This window comes from Bos grunniens, chromosome 18 (genome assembly GCF_055505025.1).
Source record: "Bos grunniens cultivar Pamir isolate PY7600 chromosome 18, Bosgru_T2T1.0, whole genome shotgun sequence".
Taxonomy (NCBI): Eukaryota; Metazoa; Chordata; class Mammalia; order Artiodactyla; family Bovidae; genus Bos; species Bos grunniens.
In genome coordinates this window covers 28,884,013-28,904,302 of record NC_141182.1, presented here as the reverse complement: position 1 = coordinate 28,904,302, position 20,290 = coordinate 28,884,013, and positions in this window count along the sequence as shown.

The window sequence follows — 20,290 nt, the reverse complement described above, 5'->3', positions numbered from 1 at the left end:
AGTGCCCAGTTAGGAAGAAAACTACCTTAGTCCATCCACTCCTAAATTCCCAATCCACAAAATAATGAGGCAAAACAAAATGGTTGCTTTAAGCCACTACAATTAAGAGTAATTTATTATACAACAATACATAACAGAACTGCCCTTCCTGAAATTGTGCTCTTGGGAGCCTGAAACTACAAAATAAGTTCTCAAAACAACTAATGATATCATTACTTAAGCCTTAAGCATCTTAGACAGAAAACAAAAATGAATAATCAATATGGTATGCCTTTACCTGCAAAGTGGCTAAGAACAAGGTCTTTGGTGTCAGACGGGCCCAGGTTTCAGCCCAATTCACTTCTCAACTGCATAACCTCACTCAGATGATTCATCTTACCTTTATGTCAGTCTCTCTATCTACTGAATAGGACAGATACTTGTATTCATATCCTGAAGCTGTGCTAACAATTGACATAACATTGATGGCTTCAATAGAAATCTGCTTTTTCAAAGTTCTGAAGGCCAGAGTCTAAAACCAAGACGCCAACAGAGTCTCATTCCTTCCAAAGGATCCTCCTTTTAGAGAAGAGCCTTTGCTTACCTCTTCCACTAGTGGCTACAGGTGTTTCAGGGCACAGGGCTGGTGGTTTAGTCACTAAGTCCTGTCCGACACTTGCGACCCCACGGACTGTATCCTTCCAGGCTCCTCTGTCCATTGGATTCTCCAGGCAAGAATACTGGAGTGGGTTGCCCTTTCCTTCTCCAGGGGATCTTCCCAACCCAGGAATTGAAACTGGGTCTCCTTCATCGTAGGCAGATTCTTTACTGACTGAGCTACAGGGAAGCCCTAGCTCCAAACCTGGCCTCTATCTTCACATGATCTTTTCTGTATCCTTTCTTCTATTTCAAATCTCTCTCCACCTTTTTCTTAAAAGAATATCTGTCATTGAATTTGTGGCCCACTTCAGTAATTCAGGATGATTCCCTCATCTCAAGATCCTTAACCCAATTATATCTACAAAAAATATTTTCAAAATAATATGCCATTCAATCTTGCACTATATAAACAATATTCACAGGTTCCAGAGGCTAGACTATGGACATAATTAGGGGGAGCAATATTCAACCCACTGTAATCCTCTAACTGATCTTATAGAAATATAGTAAGGATCAAATAAAATGATATAAAATGAGAATGAAATGCATGCTGACATTTTTATTTTCATCTTTATCATCTATGGTAATATATCTGTATTACTGTAATCTATGTAGACAACAAGTTTATGCAAGACCATGTCTGAACAGGATTTCTTTCAATGAATTAGAGAATAAAGTGTTCAGTCTTGATTCATATATCATGCAAATGTTCCAAAGTAAAAAAATCATATCTCTAACTGTGAGAATGAATTGTGTGTGCATGTGGTGTGTGTTTGCCTGAGTGAGTGTATATGTGTTGTGCATATGTGTACCTGGTATATTCTAGGCCTAAGGAATTGAACTTATTTAGATTTGGCATTTAGACATAGCTAAAAAACGTTGGTGTTTATAATGCCTTCATAACAAATATACAGGTGTATGTTTCATGAACAGTCAAAAAGTCTCTATATGTATTAATATGACAGAAACATTTTCTAATATATTTTCAATTTATTTCCACTTGCATCTTTCCTAGAGTAAATAGAACACCTTCTCACTCTCACAACATGCTAATGAAAATAAACAAGTCTCATGCTGACCTTATGTTCTTTGTTACAAATTTATAAAAACTACTTTTGCATTTTCTATAAATTTATATTTCTATTTTTACTGAAGTAAGCTTATGGCTTTCAGAGGCTTCTGCCCTCCAAACATTTTCAAAGAAGGCAGTACATTAGTAATTTTTTTAGTTTAAAAAGAAAAAAGTGGTACATTTGTGTGTGATTTATGTCAGACTTTTAAAACCTAATGGAAATAGTCAAAATTTTTGATGAAAATATCCAATGTGGTGATCATACCATTAATTAAATTAAAAGAACAAAAACTATAAAGACAGTCACACCAAAACATGTGCTATAAAAATCACATCCACATCCTTTGAAAAATAAAAATATTCTACTTTAAGAGTTAAAATTTGTTTAACATTGCCTACTGAATTATTGGACAGAAAGGAGATCAAACCAATCAATCCTAAAGAAAATCAACCCTCAATATTCATTGGAAGGACTGATGCTGAAGCTGATGCTCCAATACTTTGCCACCTGATGCAAAGAGCTGGCTCATTAAACAAGACCTTGATGCTGGGAAAGATGAAAAGCAGGAGGAGAAGGGGACCACAGAGGATGAGATGGTTGGATGGCATCACTGACTCGATGGACATGAGTCTGAGCTAGCTCTGGGAGATAGTGAAGGACAGGGAAGATTGGTGTGCTGCAGCCCATGGGGTCATGAAGAGTCAGACGTGACTGAGTGACTGAACAACAAAAATTACTGTTTCATTTCATTTGGAGGACATATTATTCTCCACTCTGAAACACTTAAATACATTGATTATAGGACTGCACCAATTTTGATTTGATAGTATCACACAAGTTAGCCAATAATTTTGATCAATGTATTTTCCATAGGGCAATTTATTTCAAAATGCTTGTCAGCTTTAAAATAGTAGAGTGGATTTATGCATCATTTAAATTGTAGTTCTACAAAAAGCAAGATTTATTAGAGTAGGTTGTTGATCTTGCAAGCCCAGATAATGTATGAATATTGCTCTTAGAAGGTTTTCTAATTTTTAAAACTAGAGTATAATTGTTTTACAGCATTATGTCAGTTTTGGCCAGACAAAAAAGTGAATCAGCTGTCTGTATAACATATATCCCCTCCATCTTGAGCCTCCCTCTCACCCCCTCATCCCACTCCTCTACATCATCACAGAACATCAAATTGAGCTCCCTCTGCCATACAGCAGTTTCCCACCAGCTATCCATTTCACACGTGGTAATGCATATTTGCCAGTGCTACTCTCTCAATTCTTCCCACCCTCTTTCCACCTGTCCGTTCTCTAGGTCTATGTCTCTATTGCTTCCCTGCAAATAAATTCATCTATATATTTTTCTAGATTATATATATACACATATGCATTAATATACAACACTTGCTTTTCTCTTTCTGACTTAACTCTGCATGACATCCACATCCACATCACTACAAATGTAGGGGGTCTCATGTTCTATATTACACTGGTTTTGGTTTAAAAGACTGTTTAAAACTCTAACACCGAAAAAATGATACAAAATTTTTAAAATAAGTGTAGAAAAACTATGAGATGCAGATAAAGATAGAAGAAAAATAGCAGCCTTGTCACTTTTTTCTTCCTTGATAAATACTAATTAGTACCGATTGGGAAAAGGTGAAATTATTGGTGTGCCCAGGAGTAGGAAAAAGTAGATCTTCTTTTCATTTGACTTTGAAAGTAACAGAGGAAAATATGGCAAGGCCACACCTGGGAATTGAAATTATATTCATTAGGAGGGCTGATGGAGATTGAAGAGGGTATAACTGGGAGCAATGCTGTGCTGAGTAATAAGCAGACAGCTCCCTGAATCTCTTCTTTAAAGCATTCACATTGCTGTGATAGGGTCTGGAAATAGGACTTTAGTGTCCTTAAATGTTCAAACCTTTGTATTTCAAACCTGCCACTTTCTTTCAGTATAATACAGGCAAAGAGTGTAATAGGTAGATTGGCCGATCATTTTTCTCCATAAATCATCCTGCTATTCCAAGATTTTACTGGTTTATCCTCTAACCCATTGAAATTTTGGCAGAGAACATGATGCTGAATTTAAAGTTTTCAAAGAGAAAGTAGATAGGGGTCCCAGCTGCTGTTGGAGAACCTGCAGGTTCCTCTAAAGCAAAGAAGACTGCATTTGAATGACTTCAAATTGTGCTGATAATGGTGTGAGAAATGCTATTTCACATCCAGGATATTAAAAAATATATATCACAGCTTTTTCTCTCTTTTCTCTCTCCCATTGATTTATTCATTTTTCTATATTAAAGTATTATTGAATTTGTTATTTAGTTCCTCTGAGTCTGCACTCTTATCTTCTTTGTCTAAAATTGATATAAAGAATAAACTGGATACTAAATAGTAAATATTATTTGATTTAGCCAGGAATTATATTAAAATCATAGAGCTCTCTGGACATATAGGTGTTTTTATTTGACTAGTACAATAACCTGAATGTGGAAAGGAAAAGGAGCAGTGAATTATTGGAGCTAATAGTAATCAGCTTATATTATTTAATAGCCTGCATTTAAAAAGCTTTTCTCTTTTTAACTATTCTATGATATATATTATTGATTGATCATCTTAAAAACACCAAGTTTAATATCTCCCATGTGAAATACTATTGTTTGGCTAGCTTTGCAAATGGTTTCTATTTTGATCTTCTCTGTCACCAACCAAGCTGAAGTGAAGAGAGGGGGCTTGGGTAAGATACTTCTCTCTTTCTACCTTATATATAACCGTGAAGTTGCAACACAGCAAGAGAAAAAAAGAATTCAGTATTAAGATGAAAGTATAGATAACTAAGAGAAAATGGAATAGGCTGTTGAGAAAAAATTCTGACATGTGGATACAGTTTTAAATTTAGAAATAAAGAAGCATTCACAAAGCAACATATCAACAAAAAGCTATAAAAAGCCTACTTCAAAAAATGCTGCCAAAAGCATTTCCAGCAAATGTGACAAACTGACAAAGTCTTTATTAATATAGAAATTTACACAAATCAATAAGAAAAATACCAAAATTCAAGAAGTAAAATAGAAAAAGAACAGATCATGTTAAAAAAGGAAATACTAAGTACTTACCAAGTATATGGAAAACAATTTCTGCATCAATAGTAATCAAACAAATGAAGACATTTTATCTAAGTTACAATTTATCCCTATTAGACTGGCAAATGTTTTGTTTATACGTATATAAATATAGCATATGTAATATTATTAAATATGCAATATATGTAATATTGTAATGATATAATTATGTAATATAATTTACTACATATACTTTTTGTCATTTAGCTCAGATGGTAAAGCGTCTGCCTGTAATACGGGAGGAGACCCAGGTTTGATCCCTGGGTTGGGAAGATCTCCCAGAGAAGGAAATGGCAACCCACTCCAGTATTCCTGCCTAGAGAATCCCAGAAATGGAGGAGCCTGGTAGGCTATAGTCCATGGGATCGCAAAGAGGTGGACACGACTGAGCGACTTCACTTCACTTCAAAGACTGTTATTGCTAGTGATGTCATTTTGAATAATTAAGCTTAAATGCAAAGTTCTATACATTGATATATTTTTTGCAGTATTATTAACAGCAGTGAAAATAGTAAACAATTTGTTTATTTGACTATAGAAGAATGGTTAAAGCCAATCAGTATCCACTTTGTTTTCTATCAAAATCTTATTCTGAACACAAAACAGCAAGAAGGAAAAATATTTGTGATTAATTCTAAGAAAATTGAGAGTAAAATTATTAACATTTTTAAATCTTTGGTGTATTTTAAAGCTAACCTCTGTGTGTGAGTATCTGTGTGTATGTGCTTTAGGCATAAAATCTTAGAAAATTCCTTGACTGTTTAATTCATCAGGAAAACATTTTTGCTTTACATTCAAACTATATCCATAATCTGAAAACATGTCCCATTCCACTGCTTCTACCAAGTCATTCTATCCACTTGCTTGCTTAATGTTTCCTTTGTAGTAGATTCTCACTCCCATAAGTTCATCCACTTGCTGTCTTTGTGATCACATTATTTGTTACCACCCATCAGCTAGCCATAAGGTTCTTCTCTGTGGTATAGGTGTAAACTGAGGGGGAGGAACCCATGTAGCAGTGGTTGATAATATGGGGTTCTAGGCAACTTGCTTATGCAGTCTGCATTTACTCTTCAAACCTATTCTGCCCATATCTCTTGGAGGTAACATTTATAACTTAGGAAGAACTGTTGCTGATGCCTCCGATCTTATGACTTACTGAAACAGACAGAATCCAGTTCATGATAGATGATTCTGACTGTAAGGCCGTTTGATGACTCATAATTAGATACTTTGTCTCTACAAGAACCTAACTGCATATCAAAATCTGCTCTGTATAGATTTCTGCTACAGATAACATGGCCTGGCTCCAGAACAGTAGGGTTCTACATTGCAGTTCCTCTAAATGGGCTTGTGATAAATTCTACATGGTATCTTTTTCCATCACAGATAATATGCAACACCATATGATCTGTTGAGTCCCATGGCTCAAGGGACAGAGCTATTTGTACTATAGCTAGAACCAGATATTAAGTCCTTTTCAATTCTAAATTCCACTTATGGTAGTCTTCTGTGTCATTCATGAAAGGTTGAAGTAATGTGTGAAATATTTTGCATCCAGAATAGAAAATAAACAAACAGACATGGTGTGTATGTGTGTGTTAGCTGTTCAGTTGTGTCCAATTCTTTGTGACCCCCATGGACTGCAGCCCATGACGTTCCTCTGATTGTGGAGTTTTCCAGGCAAAAATACTGGAGTGGGTAGCCATTTCCTTCTCCAGGGGATCTTCCTGACCCAGGGACTGAACCTGGGTCTTCTGCCTTGCAGGCAGATTCTTTACTATCTGAGCCAAAAGGGAAACCCATTTTTAAAAGACATAAGGTGCAATTATTTATATTTTACTTTAGAGAAGATATCCTGGTTTGTACCACACAGCTAGACCATTAAATATACTCATGCTGAGCTCTTAAATCTTTGTTGGTTTCATCTCCTAATATCAGGAGTACATATATTTCGCCAAGTCTTCCAGTCATGCCTACATGACTTGGTTAACAATATGATTGAATACATATCAAAGATATTGTGGACAAATGTGAACCTGTGTGGGCCATCCAGAAACTGTAGGACCCCTTGGTCTGTTTTGTGATAGAGTGAGAGATAGTTAACATAATCCTGAGGTAGCTTCCAACTGGGTTCCCCACTGTGACAGGTCTTCCCCACAGGTCAAAGAATTGTGTGTGTGTGTGTGTGCGCGAGGAGTGGGGGGGTGTTGGGGGGTTCTTTCAGCAAGCAAGTGTATCTCCATCAAAATGACCACTGAGTGGTTCCATAAATTCAGTGCGCCCACTATGAGCCAGATATGGCCCAAGACTTCTTTATTTGCCTGGTCACCATAAATTATATTCCCAAGGGAAGGAAACAGACTAATAAAGCTTCAGATTCTGCATCATTCATGCAAAAATGAACTCATAAAATATTCAAAATGTTCAGATAGTATCTATTCTAAGTATTTAGATACCTAAGGAAATGGTTCTAGGACCCTTGGGAAAGGAATGGGAAAATCATTACTATATACCATTTTCTTTGGACTGGAATTAGGATTCTGGTGTCTTCTATCAACAAACAGTATGTCTAAAGAGATGATCATTTTTTTAAGTGGGGCTTTTATGATTATCTATCTTTAATTTATTTGATTACACAGATTAACTAATGCCCTTGTTGGCTGCTCATCTATCTTGCTTCTTGGGGATGCTGCCTTCTATTTACATACTGTCTCAGTAGTAATCTACATTAAGGTCCCTTGGCTGTCACTCCAACTCTACTTCTTGTTAAAATAATAGCCCCCACCTAAGCCCTTGACAGTGCAGCACCACCATCTGGTCTCTATTATTTCAGGGACCTTATGGTTTCTACTGTTGCAATGGAATCAATTTCTCTAACAATATATTCTATGTTTAGCCCTAGCATTCAGAAGACAGTCATCAATATTTTCTCAGTAATGTTAGTGACACATTCACCAGCAGATTCTTTATCCTTTAGTAAACCCAATGTCTTTCATCTTCTTGTGAGGTGTAGTTAGTAGATGAAGTTTTTCAGGCTATACACTATCTTTCCTCTTGCATGCCCATTTATTATATATGCCTTTTGGTTTCGCCTCTTTCTGCCATGGCAATATTGGCATTTCTAGTTTCCTTACTGTGAATCATCACTTTCTCCAATATTACAAAAGCAATCATAGACAAAGATTAGCACCATCTTCTAGGGTTCTTTACACAGTGGTAAATCTTGTCTTGTGGAACAGATCTTCATGTTGAAAAATGCTCCATGGTCATTATGCTCCCTGTCCCATCAGTATCTCCTGCAAAAACCTAGCATCCTAAGTTGAATCTCATATGCTCTCTTTCTGATACATGCTCTAGTATTAAATATTATGCCCTCCATGTAGTCTCCTTCCTTTCTTTGCATATCCAAGTTTCCTATTTGGCCTATGCTGTGACTTGACCCTCATTATTGGTCTGATGATCAGAAGAGGAGATGGGAGCATAGTCTGAGGAAGACAGATGTCCACCTCTGAGGCAAGCTGTGCATCATCTTCAAGCAAGGCTATGGGGAAGGTCCAAACCTTTATCCAAATGGAAGACACTCTGCAGTCACAGAGTTCAGAGAAATATGGGGATTTAATATTTTTGAGTGAATCAACATGGATGTTCCCATCCCAGGTCTCTTGATCCCAGTTGTTGTCAATCATAGCAGACTATGGTTTTAAGAATTTAACAGGCTCTAGGAGCTCTATTGTCATTAACATTAAGTTTCCACTGTGATCCTCAGCTTTTTGTGCACTCAAGCTCTAGGAGATAATCGTGTCTCTTATATGCTGACACAGAGGAACTCTGGCTTTTGACTGAATTTAGCTTTTAATTGGTGATTTGGCTGTTAATTTCTTACACACTTCTACTGTATTTCTCCAATACATTGATAACTCCTAGCAAGAGGCATTTAATACCATAATGCTTGTCATTAGAAAATTCCTGCTGCTGCTGCTGCTGCTAAGTTGCTTCAGTCTTGTCTGACTCTGTGCCACCCCATAGACCGCAGTCCATCAGGTTCCCCCGTCCCTGGGATTCTCCAGGCAAGAACGCTGGAGTGGGTTGCCATTTCCTTATCCAATGCATGAAAGTGAAAAGTAAAAGTGGAGTCGCTTAGTCATGTCCGACTCTTGGTGACCCCATGGACTGCAGCCCACTAGGCTCCTCCATCCATGGGATTTTCCAGGCAAGAGTTTTCCTAGAGCCTCTCAAATACTTAAGGTATCAGGCCTGACCAAGTATTTTCTTCCACAATATCTCATCTCAATTCACTATAGGTGAAAGTTAGCACATGTGCATCTCTATAGCATGTGAGATGATATCAGGACACTGTCAGAGATGCAAGTGATATCACCAACTGGACAGCATGCACTCTTGCTCCAAACTCCTATTCTAAATATGTAACCCTTCCAACTCAACAATTAAAAGATAAACATTCCAATTTAAGATGGGTAAAGGACTACACATGAGTACATGAAAAGATGCTCAACATCACTAGTTATTTGGATTATGCAAATCAGAACCACAATGAGATACTACCTTACAGCTGCTAGATATATTCAAAATATTCAAACAAACAGGAAACAACAAATGTCAGAGAGAATGTGAAGAAACTGGAAATTGGTGGTAAAATGATGCAGCCATAACGAAGGACAGTTTGGCCTTTCCTCAACAAGTTAAAAATAGAATTGCCATATGACTAATTCTATACCTAGGTATATGCCCAAAAGAATTGAAAATGAGAACTAAAAAACTTGCATACAAATGTTCATAGCAGCACTATTTATAATATCTGAAAGAAAGAAACAATCCCAATGTCTATCAATGGACTAATGAATAACAAAATGTGATACACTCATACAATCAGATCAGATCAGTCGCTCAGTCGTGTCCGACTCTTTGCAACCCCATGAATCGAAGCACGCCAGGCCTCCCTGTCCATCACCAATTCCCAGAGTTCACTGAGACTCATGTCCATCGAGTCAGTGATGCCATCCAGCCATCTCATCCTCTGTCATCCCCTTCTCCTCCTGCCCCCAATCCCTCCCAGCATCAGAGTCTCATACAATAGAATATTATTTAGCCCTAAAAAGGGAAAAACTATTGATACATGCTACAATACAGAATGAAGCTTGAAAACATGTGCTAAATAAAAGAAACCAGACATAAAAGGCTGAATCTATGTTTCAGTTTTACACTAAAGTCCAGCATATGTAAATGTAGAGAGACAGAAAACAGAGTAGCAGTTGCTTACGGCTGATGGGAACAGGAATGAGGAGTTCTTCACTAGTGAGTACAGCATTTCCACTCAGAGCAATGAAAATTTTCTGAACCTACAGAGTGGTGAAGAGGTTCTTAATACCACTGTGAAGGTACTTAATGCCACGGACTTGTATACTTTAAAATGTGAAAGTGTTAAGTTTTATTTCAAGTTTATTTAGCTACAATAAAATATATTATTCTGTTTTAGATTTTTCTTTCTAGGATCATATTTTTATATCATATTCCTTAAAAAACAGACTTCAAGCCACACATATAACTTCAGCAACCTTCTTGGAGAGAATTCTGGGGTACAACTATGAGGGAATTAGAGAAGTAACACTGGACAGAGGAAGTTGAACTGTGATGCAATTACAAAGGAAGCCTCAAGAAATCCTATCAGTAGCTCTGCTATGGGATATCTCTAATATTTCAGAATTAAAGGGTAGTATAAGTATAGAAGTCGCTCAGTCGTGTCCAACTCTTTCCGACCCCATGGACTGTAGCCTACTAGGCTCCTCCATCCATGGACTTTTCCAGGCAATAGTACTGGAATAGGTTTCCTTCTCCAATTAAAGGGTAGGGCCAGATCTTTGTAGTTTAATTCCTACCAGATGTAGGTACCCTTCTGAGAGAGGGGACCTAGCATTGGGTGAAACTGCACAGTTTGGCCAAAGACAATTTCTTAGGGAAAGACTCACCTGTGTAGCATTACTGTCTAAAATTATTTGTAGCTATGGAAATACATGCCTCAGCCTTAAAGAGGAGAGTCTGACTGGTGCATCACAGTTGCGGCATACAAGACAGAAATGCTTAGCATCCCTATATCCTATCCTAAGACACTGGCATGAAACAAATAGGAGCTCTGACTTCCATACTGACAACTATCCCAGTGATCTTTCTGTTAGAATCCACCACTCCCTAGAATATGTGGGTAATACAAATAAACACCTCTCCAATCTTTATTGCCATTTCAATAAATTTTGCTTTAAAGTTGTATGCCTATCCTAGATGGTTATACTTAGGTGGCCTGCACATCAGGAGAGCCCTGACTGCAAATTAGCTTTCCCAAGGTCCCTATAACTTCTCATCAAAATCTTTATGCACCCATCATTCAATTAAATTGTTGACTGAATTTAAATAAAGAATTCATTTACTCCAACAAGATCCCTTGAATACCTATATTTATTTTCTTAGCCTTTTTATGCTCTTCCCAGAGGATAAGCAGACTTATATTCCAAACCACTCCAGCTCTTTACATGGTGGCTCCAGTAGCCCAGGAGGACCACAGACACCAATTTCTGTATGAAAGAAGTGGCATGATCCTCTGGTGGGCTTCCCAAGTGGCTCAGAGGTTAAAGCATCTGCCTGCAATGCGGGAGACCTGGGTTCAATCCCTGGGTCGGGAAGATCCCCTGGAGAAGGAAATGGCAACCCACTCCAGTATTCTTGCCTGGAGAATCCCATGGACAGAGAGCCTGGTGGGTTACAGTCCATGGGGTCGAAAAGAGTCAGACATGACTGAGCGACTTCACTTCACTTGGGATCCTCTGAGCCTGAATGTTGGAACAGGAAGACATCAGCACTCTTGGCTTTGTTCAGTACAAAATGAGGCACAAATTAATCTATAGAGTTTCCCTTTGGGATCAAACTAAATTTACTTTCTGTGGAATTCTTAGTAGAGGAGGTGAACAGATCAGGAAATGGGAGAGAATCAGCCACATGCATGATCACAGGTACTCTCCCTAGAAGCTCTTCCTTAATAAAACTTCACGTGGACTGCATCTGGGGCTCTATAGCTGAAAACTTACCCTAAGGCCTATCTGTGGATAACTGCATTATATCTACAACTAATAACTGCCATACCTTTTTTTGTAAATTGTATTATTGGAGTATAACTGCTTTACAAGGTCATGTTAGTGTCTCCTGTACAACAAAGTGAATCAGCTATATGTATACATCCCCCTGTCTCTTAAGCCTCCCTCCAACCCCCCTATCCCACCCTTCCAGGTCATCACATGACCTCAGTTATCTGCATTACCCTTCTAGGTCCCTCCACATCACATTTTAACAGAAATATGTCCCTAGGCAAGAGAACACCACATCGAAAGTTTTACAGCAGTCTTCAATCTAATTATAAGCTCCCTGCAATTTGGTTAAAAGTAGCTTAATGATTAATTAACTACATAACAATAGATGGTTTTCCCATTTCTTTACAAACACAAAAAGCACTTGATATGGCTTTATATTGATTACCCAAAAAACTTATTAAAGAAAAAGATTTGAGGGGTTGGAAAGTTCCTATTTTTCACTTCTGTCAGTGACTTTCTGCTCAAAAGAGCAACTGCTCTAGTCAGGATGTTGATGATCTCTCCCTCAATGTCCTCAAGAGCACCTTCACACCAGTGAAGCAAGGTCCCCAGAGACGTTGGCCAGAGGGAAACTACAGTGAGTGTAAGAGCCTTCCTAACACACAGCTGTGGCCTTGATCAGCTTCCAGAAATAAGAGTGAAGGAGACTGGGTGGAGCATCATAGGTTTATTTTGCTGAAGCCCAAACAGTAGTAATTCAACTTCTGGCTGTGTAAGGAAAATAAATAGAGACAATGGCATTTTCACTCTCCTAAGCAGTTTATCTAGATCAATATGGGAAAGATTGCTGCTTCCCTGTGGCAGATCTGAGCCTTAATTAAGGATTTTCCTCTCTAAGGTTGACATGCCAGCCACCTTCATGAGTATTAAAAGTATTGAGTTTCTCTTTCAAAAATTCAGAGTTCAGACAATATCAGCATGGCAAACACAACTGAGGATGATTTTTTTTTTTTAGAAAAATCCATAAACTAGTTTTTATGTTTCTTTATAAGGTAGATTTAAGAACTGAGTAAAAATACCCTCATGGTTTTCTTTTGCTTTATGAATAAAGTCTCAATGCTATGCTATGCTATGCTATGCTAAGTCACTTCAGTTGTGTCCGACTCTGTGCGACCCCATAGACGGCAGCCCACCAGGCTCCCCTGTCCCTGGGATTCTCCAGGCAAGAACACTGGAGTGGGCTGCCATTTCCTTCTCCAGTGCATGAAAGTGAAAAGTGAAAGTGAAGTGGCTCAGTCGTGTCCGACTCTTAGCGACCCCATGGACTGCAGCCTAACAGGCTCCTCCATCCATGGGATTTTCCAAGCAAGAGTACTGGAGTGGGGTGCCATTGCCTTCTCCAAAAGTCTGAATAGCATAATGCAGCAAAGAAAGTCTTTTATTCCCCCTCTCTTTTTTTTTTTAAAAGAAAGTCCCTTTTAATCTTATTTTTCCTTTATTACTTTGCCCATGATCAAAAGCTATATATGCTAAGATTCACCTATGTCAAGCAACTACTTTTCCACAACACAGCAAGTTTTTCTCACTTTGTACCTTGGCCACACTGGTCCTTCTGCCTATGGTACATTTCCCTGCTTCTTTAACTCAGCTTTCTAACCCATCTCAAGTGTCACCTCCTCCAGAGCCTTTCTTCATTTCGGTCTCTCCAAGATCACTATAGTCACTGTCTTTTTTTATTTGTTACACACACCCCAAAAAAAAAAAAAAACATCATCAGTACAATATGAAATGGTTCATCCCCTGAAGGGTACTAAACTGGTTAAGGAAACAGAATTCTTTCCTTCTTTGAATCCCTGACTCAGCAAACTCTTTAAACAAAATGAGTGCTAAATAAATATTTGTGTAATTATTGCATTATTTAATGTATTTGGTTATTCAAAAGTTTTACTATTTTGAGTTGATACCTACTTTAAATTAAAATTTTCATTCCAAAGACAAATAATATGTATGATATATTTAAGCATCTCTTGCAAAGGCATAACTATGACGTGTGGTTCTTCAGTGGGTGAATTAAATGACCTGTTTCAGAAAAGCATTTCTGGAAATACATCCCTCAGAACTAGTCTTTTGAAAATGAATACAGAAAATTATTTCTTTTTGATAGAACAGCATTCCCAGGAAAAAGGGAAGCCAATATTTCTAGGATCTACTTGTAGGGTTTTCATAATTATCAGTACTTGAAATTTTATCTCAGCTTTTACAAAGATTGCATTAGCATAAAATGTTGTGTTTTCTTGATTTAATAGTCTTTGAAGAGGAAAATATTCACCAGAAATAAGAGTTTGGATAGGAAATTATTACCTGCCGGGTGACAAATAGTACTTTACATTGATGAAAAATGTATTTTTTTTAATGCAAATTAAAGAATTTGAGTTGACACTCAACCTTTTTGGAAAAAATTGCAAAATTTAAATTGAATATTTGCTATTAAAGTAATAGGGCTATTTGAATTATAGCAAATCCAAAATTAATGTGTCCTTTTCTTGAATGTTACCTGCATTATTAAATTTGTTAAATTGCGTCTGTATCATGATTCAGCACAATTATAGTTCCTTAAACTATAAAAAGATGAGTATACTTGCTACTTAGGATAAATCTTTTTCGAATACTAGACTGTGGATCTAGGTAAAGAAAATGGTTTTCATGATGATAATGACACATTTTGTAAGCTATAATTCAGCAGATAATTGTCCTGAAAGATTTTTTACCTCTTAGACTCGTAACACTCCACAGAAATGATTCTGTTCTTTATTGCTTTCTCTTCATAGTATTACAGCAGTCCAAATACAAACCAAACACAAAGATGCTTATTCTTGATGATATTAAATTTTCTAAAACTGCTGTTGCTAAGTCACTTCAGTCGTGTCTGACTCTGTGCGACCCCACAGATGGCAGCCCACGAGGCTCCCCTGTCCCTGGGATTCTCCAGGCAAGAACACAAGTGGGTTGCCATTTCCTTCTTCCATGCCTGAAAGTGAAAAGTGGAAGTGAAGTCGCTCAGTCGTGTCCAACTCTTCGCGACCCCGTGGACTGCAGCCTACCAGGCTCCTCTGTCCATGGGATTTTCCAGGCAAGAGTACTGGAGTGGGGTGCCATTGCCTTCTCCTTTCTAAAACTAGAAAATAATAAATTTATACATAAGAAATTCTTCCCAAATGTGTACACAACTTACTCTTCTCATAGTTGTCCACTGACTAAATATATTCACAATAAGTAGAAATATTATTAGTCAAGAGCTGACACTAAGTCATGGCCCCTTGACTAATTGTCAAACATACTCAATACCTGAAGAAACTATCATTGTCGTAAAGGATGAGTACTTCTGAGCCAATCATTAATTGAATTGTTAAGAATCTTGCTTCCTCTGCTCAAAACCCTCAGTGATTACCTTTGAACATCTTAACTTCTCACTATGCTCTCTGAAATACTGCAAAATGTAGCCCCTGCCACACTTCCTAGCTTCTTGGTGCATAATCCTCATCACTTATTATGCTCCAACAATTTCCTTTCTTTAGATACAGTCAGCTCTTCACAAGTTCAGAATCTTTGCATAAACTGGTCTGTGTCCTCCTCCAGTGATAAATAAACAAGCTCCTTTTCACCCTTCTTTATCCAACTTGTATGACATTTTCATGTGTTTTGTTCCTATGCCTGGGGGTCTATTTCTGTTTAAGTTAATTGGTATCCTTTTTTCTAACATTCTACCTGTAGGTGATGTCATATGATATTTGTCTCTCTGTTTGGCTTACTTTACTTAGTGTGATAGCCTCTTGGTCCATCAGCATTGCTGCAAATGGCATTATTTCAGGTTTTATGGCTGAGTAGTGTTTATTGTGTATATACCACATGCCACGTACTCGTCTATCCATTCCTCAGAGAATGGGCATTTAGGTTGCACCCATGTCTTGGCTATTGTAAACAGAACTGCAATGAATTGGGGTGCACATATAATTTTGCATGTTTTTCTCTGGATATTTGCCCAAGAGTGTGACTGCAGGGTCACGTGGTAGTTTTATTTTAAGATCCTCCATACTGTTCTCCATAGTGGCTGTAACAATTTACCTTCCCACCAGCAGTGCAGGAGAGTTCCTTTCTCTCCACACCCCCTCCAGCATTTCTTGTTTTTGAAAAAGTATCTCATTGTAGTTGTGATTTGCATTTCTCTAATAATTAGCAACTTTAGCATCTTTTCATATGCATGTCGGCCATCTGTATATTTTCTTTGGAGAACTCTCTATTCAGATCTTCTCCCTATGTTTTCATTGGGTTGTTAGTTTTTATATTGAACTGTATGAGCTGTTTGTATATTGTGGAAGAGATTAGTCCTTTGCCATTTGCATTGTTTACAAATGTTTTCTCCCATTCTGTAGGTTATTGTTTAGTTTTGTTTATGGTTTCCTTGCTGTGCAAAAAGCTTTTAGGTTTAATTAGGTCCCACTTGTTTATTTTTGTTTTTATATCCATTACTCTAGGAGAAGGCTCTAGAAAGACATTGCTGTAATTTATGTCAAAGATGCTCTGCCTGTGTTTTCCTCTAGGACTTTTATAGTATCCATTTTTACATGTACATAACAGAAATAGACCCACAAACACAGAAAACAAACTTATGGTTACCAAAATGGAAAGAGGTGGATAAATCAGGAGTTTGAGATTAAAATATATACACCACTATATATAAAACAGATAACTAACAAGGACCTACTGTATAGAACAAAGAATTATACTTCATATTTTATAGTAATCTATAAGAGAAAAGAATCTGAATTCTTTATATATTGTGTGTTAGTAGCTCAGTAGGGTCCAACTCTTTGCAAACCCATGGGCTATAGTCCACCAGGGTTCTCTAACTATTGAATTCTCCAGGCAAGAATACTGGAGTGAGTTTCCATTTCCTTCTCCAGGGGATCTTCCCAACCCAGGAATCGAACCCAAGGTCTCCTGCACTGCATATTCTTTGTCTGAGATACTATGGGTTAGCCAAAAAATTCTTTTGGATTTTTCCACAATATCTTGTGGAAACAAGCAAACAAACTTTTAGGCCAACCCAATATAATATATATGTATGTTACATACATATGTTATACATATGTATATTATATATGTGTATGTATATGATATATATTTCAGTTATATATATAAATATATGTATATAACTCTGAATCACTTTGCTATACACCTGACACTAACCCAACACTGTCAATCAGCTATAAACAAATAAATAAATGTCATATCCTCAGATAGGCTGCCATGACCTTTTTTTCCTAAAAACTCCTCTTTTTTAAAACATTTTAAAACTCTTTTTAGAACACTTTTTAAAAAATCAAGGATTAATTTCCTTGATTTAAAAAAAATTTCAGCTGTTCATTATTCCCTGCATAGGAATGTCTTTATTCATATTTACTGTCTTACAAATTTGTTAACATCCAAAATGCTTTTAAAACACTGATAAAGGATCTACCTTCATTGGAATATAAGTTTTCTAAGTCTGCTGCTGCTGCTGCTGCTATGCTGCTTCGGTTGTGTCCGACTCTGTGCAACCCCATAGATGGCAGCCCACCAGGCTCCTCTGACCATGGGATTCTCCAGGCAAGAACACTAGAGTGGGTTGCCATTTCCTCCTCCAATGCATGAAAGTGAAAAGTCAAAGTGAAGTCACTCAGTTGTGTCTGACTCCTAGGGACCCCATGGACTGCAGCCTACCAGGCTCCTCCATCCATGGGATTTTCCAGGCAAGAGTACTGGAGTGGGATGCTATTGCCTTCTCCATTTCTAAGTCTGGCCTATATCAATCTTTTCTCCATTAAAACCTCAAAGTACCTGGCTTTCAATACATATTTGATGGTTGTATGAATATATTTTATTTCCTGAATTAACTGTTTCTATTCTTTTATTTTTCTGCAGCTATGTAATCGGAGAAGGCAATGGCACCCCACTCCAGTACTCTTGCCTGGAAAATTCCATGGGTGGAGGAGCCTGGTAGGCTGCAGTCCATGGGGTGGCAAAGAGTCAGACACGACTGAGCGACTTCACTTTCACTTTTCACTTTCATGCATTGGAGAAGAAAATGGCAACCCACTCCAGTGTTCTTGCCTGGAGAATCCCAGGGACGGGGGAGCCTGGTGGGCTGCCGTCTCTGGGGTCGCACAGAGTCGGACACGACTGAAGCGACTTAGCAGCAGCACCAGCTATGTAATCAACCACTCAACACTCAATGACTTCAAATGATTAGTATAGTTTCTGCAGGTCCAGAATTTGGGAGCTTGGCTGGGTGGTTTTGTTTGGGATCTCAACGAAATTACAGTCAGATGTTGACTAGGACTGCAGTCACCTGAAAGCCTTTCTGGGCCTGGAGAGGCTAATTCCAAGGTCATTCACACACAGGCAAGGTTGCCCTGGCTTGTTGACCAGAGCCTCAGTTCTTCTCCATGTGGAACTTTTTTTATTTTGAAGAGTATAGCTACTTTACACTGTTGAATTAGTTTCTGTGGTACACCAAAGTGAATCAGCTATAGGTAATCCTATATCCCCTCATTTTTGGATTTCCTTCCCATTTAGGTCAACACAGAGCATGATAGTGCTCCCTGTGCTATGAAGTAGGTTCTCATTAGTTATCTATTTTATACATAGTTGGGTATATATGTCAGTCTCAATCTCTCAATTCATTCCACCCACTTCCCCTTTAGTATCCATCTGTTTGCTTTCTATGTTTGTGTGTCTATTTCTGCTCTGCAAATAAGTTCATCTGTACCATTGGTTGAGATTCCATATATATGCATTAATAAACAATATTCATTTTTCTCTTTCTGACTTACTCCACTCTGTATGACAGTTTCTAGGTCCAATCACTTCTCTACAAATCTCATGACATGATGGCTGAATTCCTCCAGAAGGAGAAATTCAAGAGACCTGGGCAATAGCTACAATACCTTCCAAGGCCCTGCCTCAGAAATGACACACTATCACTCCTGCTATATTTTATTGGTCCCTAGGTCAGTCTTGGTTCTGTGTGTGCAGGTATACAAAAGCATAGCTACTAGGAAACAAGAATTACTGGAGAGTGTTTTGGCAGCTGGCTACCACAGAAGTTTCAATTATTTCTGCTTGTCAAACCTCTGATTCTCCTTCAGTTTCCTTTTTTTTGTTGTTGTTGACCAACACTTTATGCTTTCCTTCTTCCTGATTTCCTGTATGTTCTTTACTCCTTATAAACATGTCCTGCTAAACATTCTTCATTGTGTCAGAGTATTATCAGACCAAAAGTTCATCCATTCCCAACATTAGGCATGACAACAGAAGCCTCTCCCTACCCTTTACAAACACACGCAGAGATAATGTCTAGATTAGATACTACCAGACTTCTCATGGGTAGGCAGTTTCAAGGCACATTTTAAATTTAACTTTGAGTGAGAAAAATCATGGATCCAAATTACTGAATTCCTCAAAAACAAAAGAAATTACGCATGTGTACATGGGCCTGCTGGTACTTATTAGTATATAATCATTTATTTTCTTTATCACTGATTCCTCTCCATCTACCTTTCCTAGATCACAAGCTAGTATTAAATACTCATAAATTTCTTAAAGGCAAAAATTTTTATTCCCTTATCACGTTTTTCAAGGAGTGAGAAAGCTTATTTTAGCCAGGTTTAAAATTCATTTAAGATTCATGTATGCTGAGTTCTAGACAAAACACTAACCTTTTGGTGTTTGGCCTTCACTTTGTCAAACATAACTTCCTGCCTTAAAAAAGTTTTAAATGTTAATTAAAAACGCTCAAAGTGTGTTAGTCAAAAAATAGTCCTGATCTTAGACCTGTTCTCGCCTACAAAATGATGAGCTACAGTAAGAAGCATATGGATTAAATGTCTCTGTAAATTTAATGTGAATATAAAAATTAGTCAGTATTTGAGAAACAAATCTGCATTTTGATGAATTAACAAGGGAAAATGTTTGAGCATTATCTAATAAAAACTGCAGTCAGTTTAGTTCCTTGGGTCAAAATTTGGAATTTATGCCCAGATTATACTCACAATTTTCCTTTTTTTTTTTTGTACAGTAAGTTCAAAAGTTTAACAGAAGCCAAAGGACATCTATAGTCAGATGAAACATTGGTGTTAGTGACAATGACCTCAATGCTGTTTTCTGCTTGAACCACCTCAGTAAGTGAACACAGTATAAACAGAAATCTCAGATTATTAGTCCTTGGGATCATAGAGCTGATTAAAAATGTAGAACATTTGGTCTTCTATGAGAACATGAATCCATAAATCACTATAATTTTCATTAATTTATAATTTATA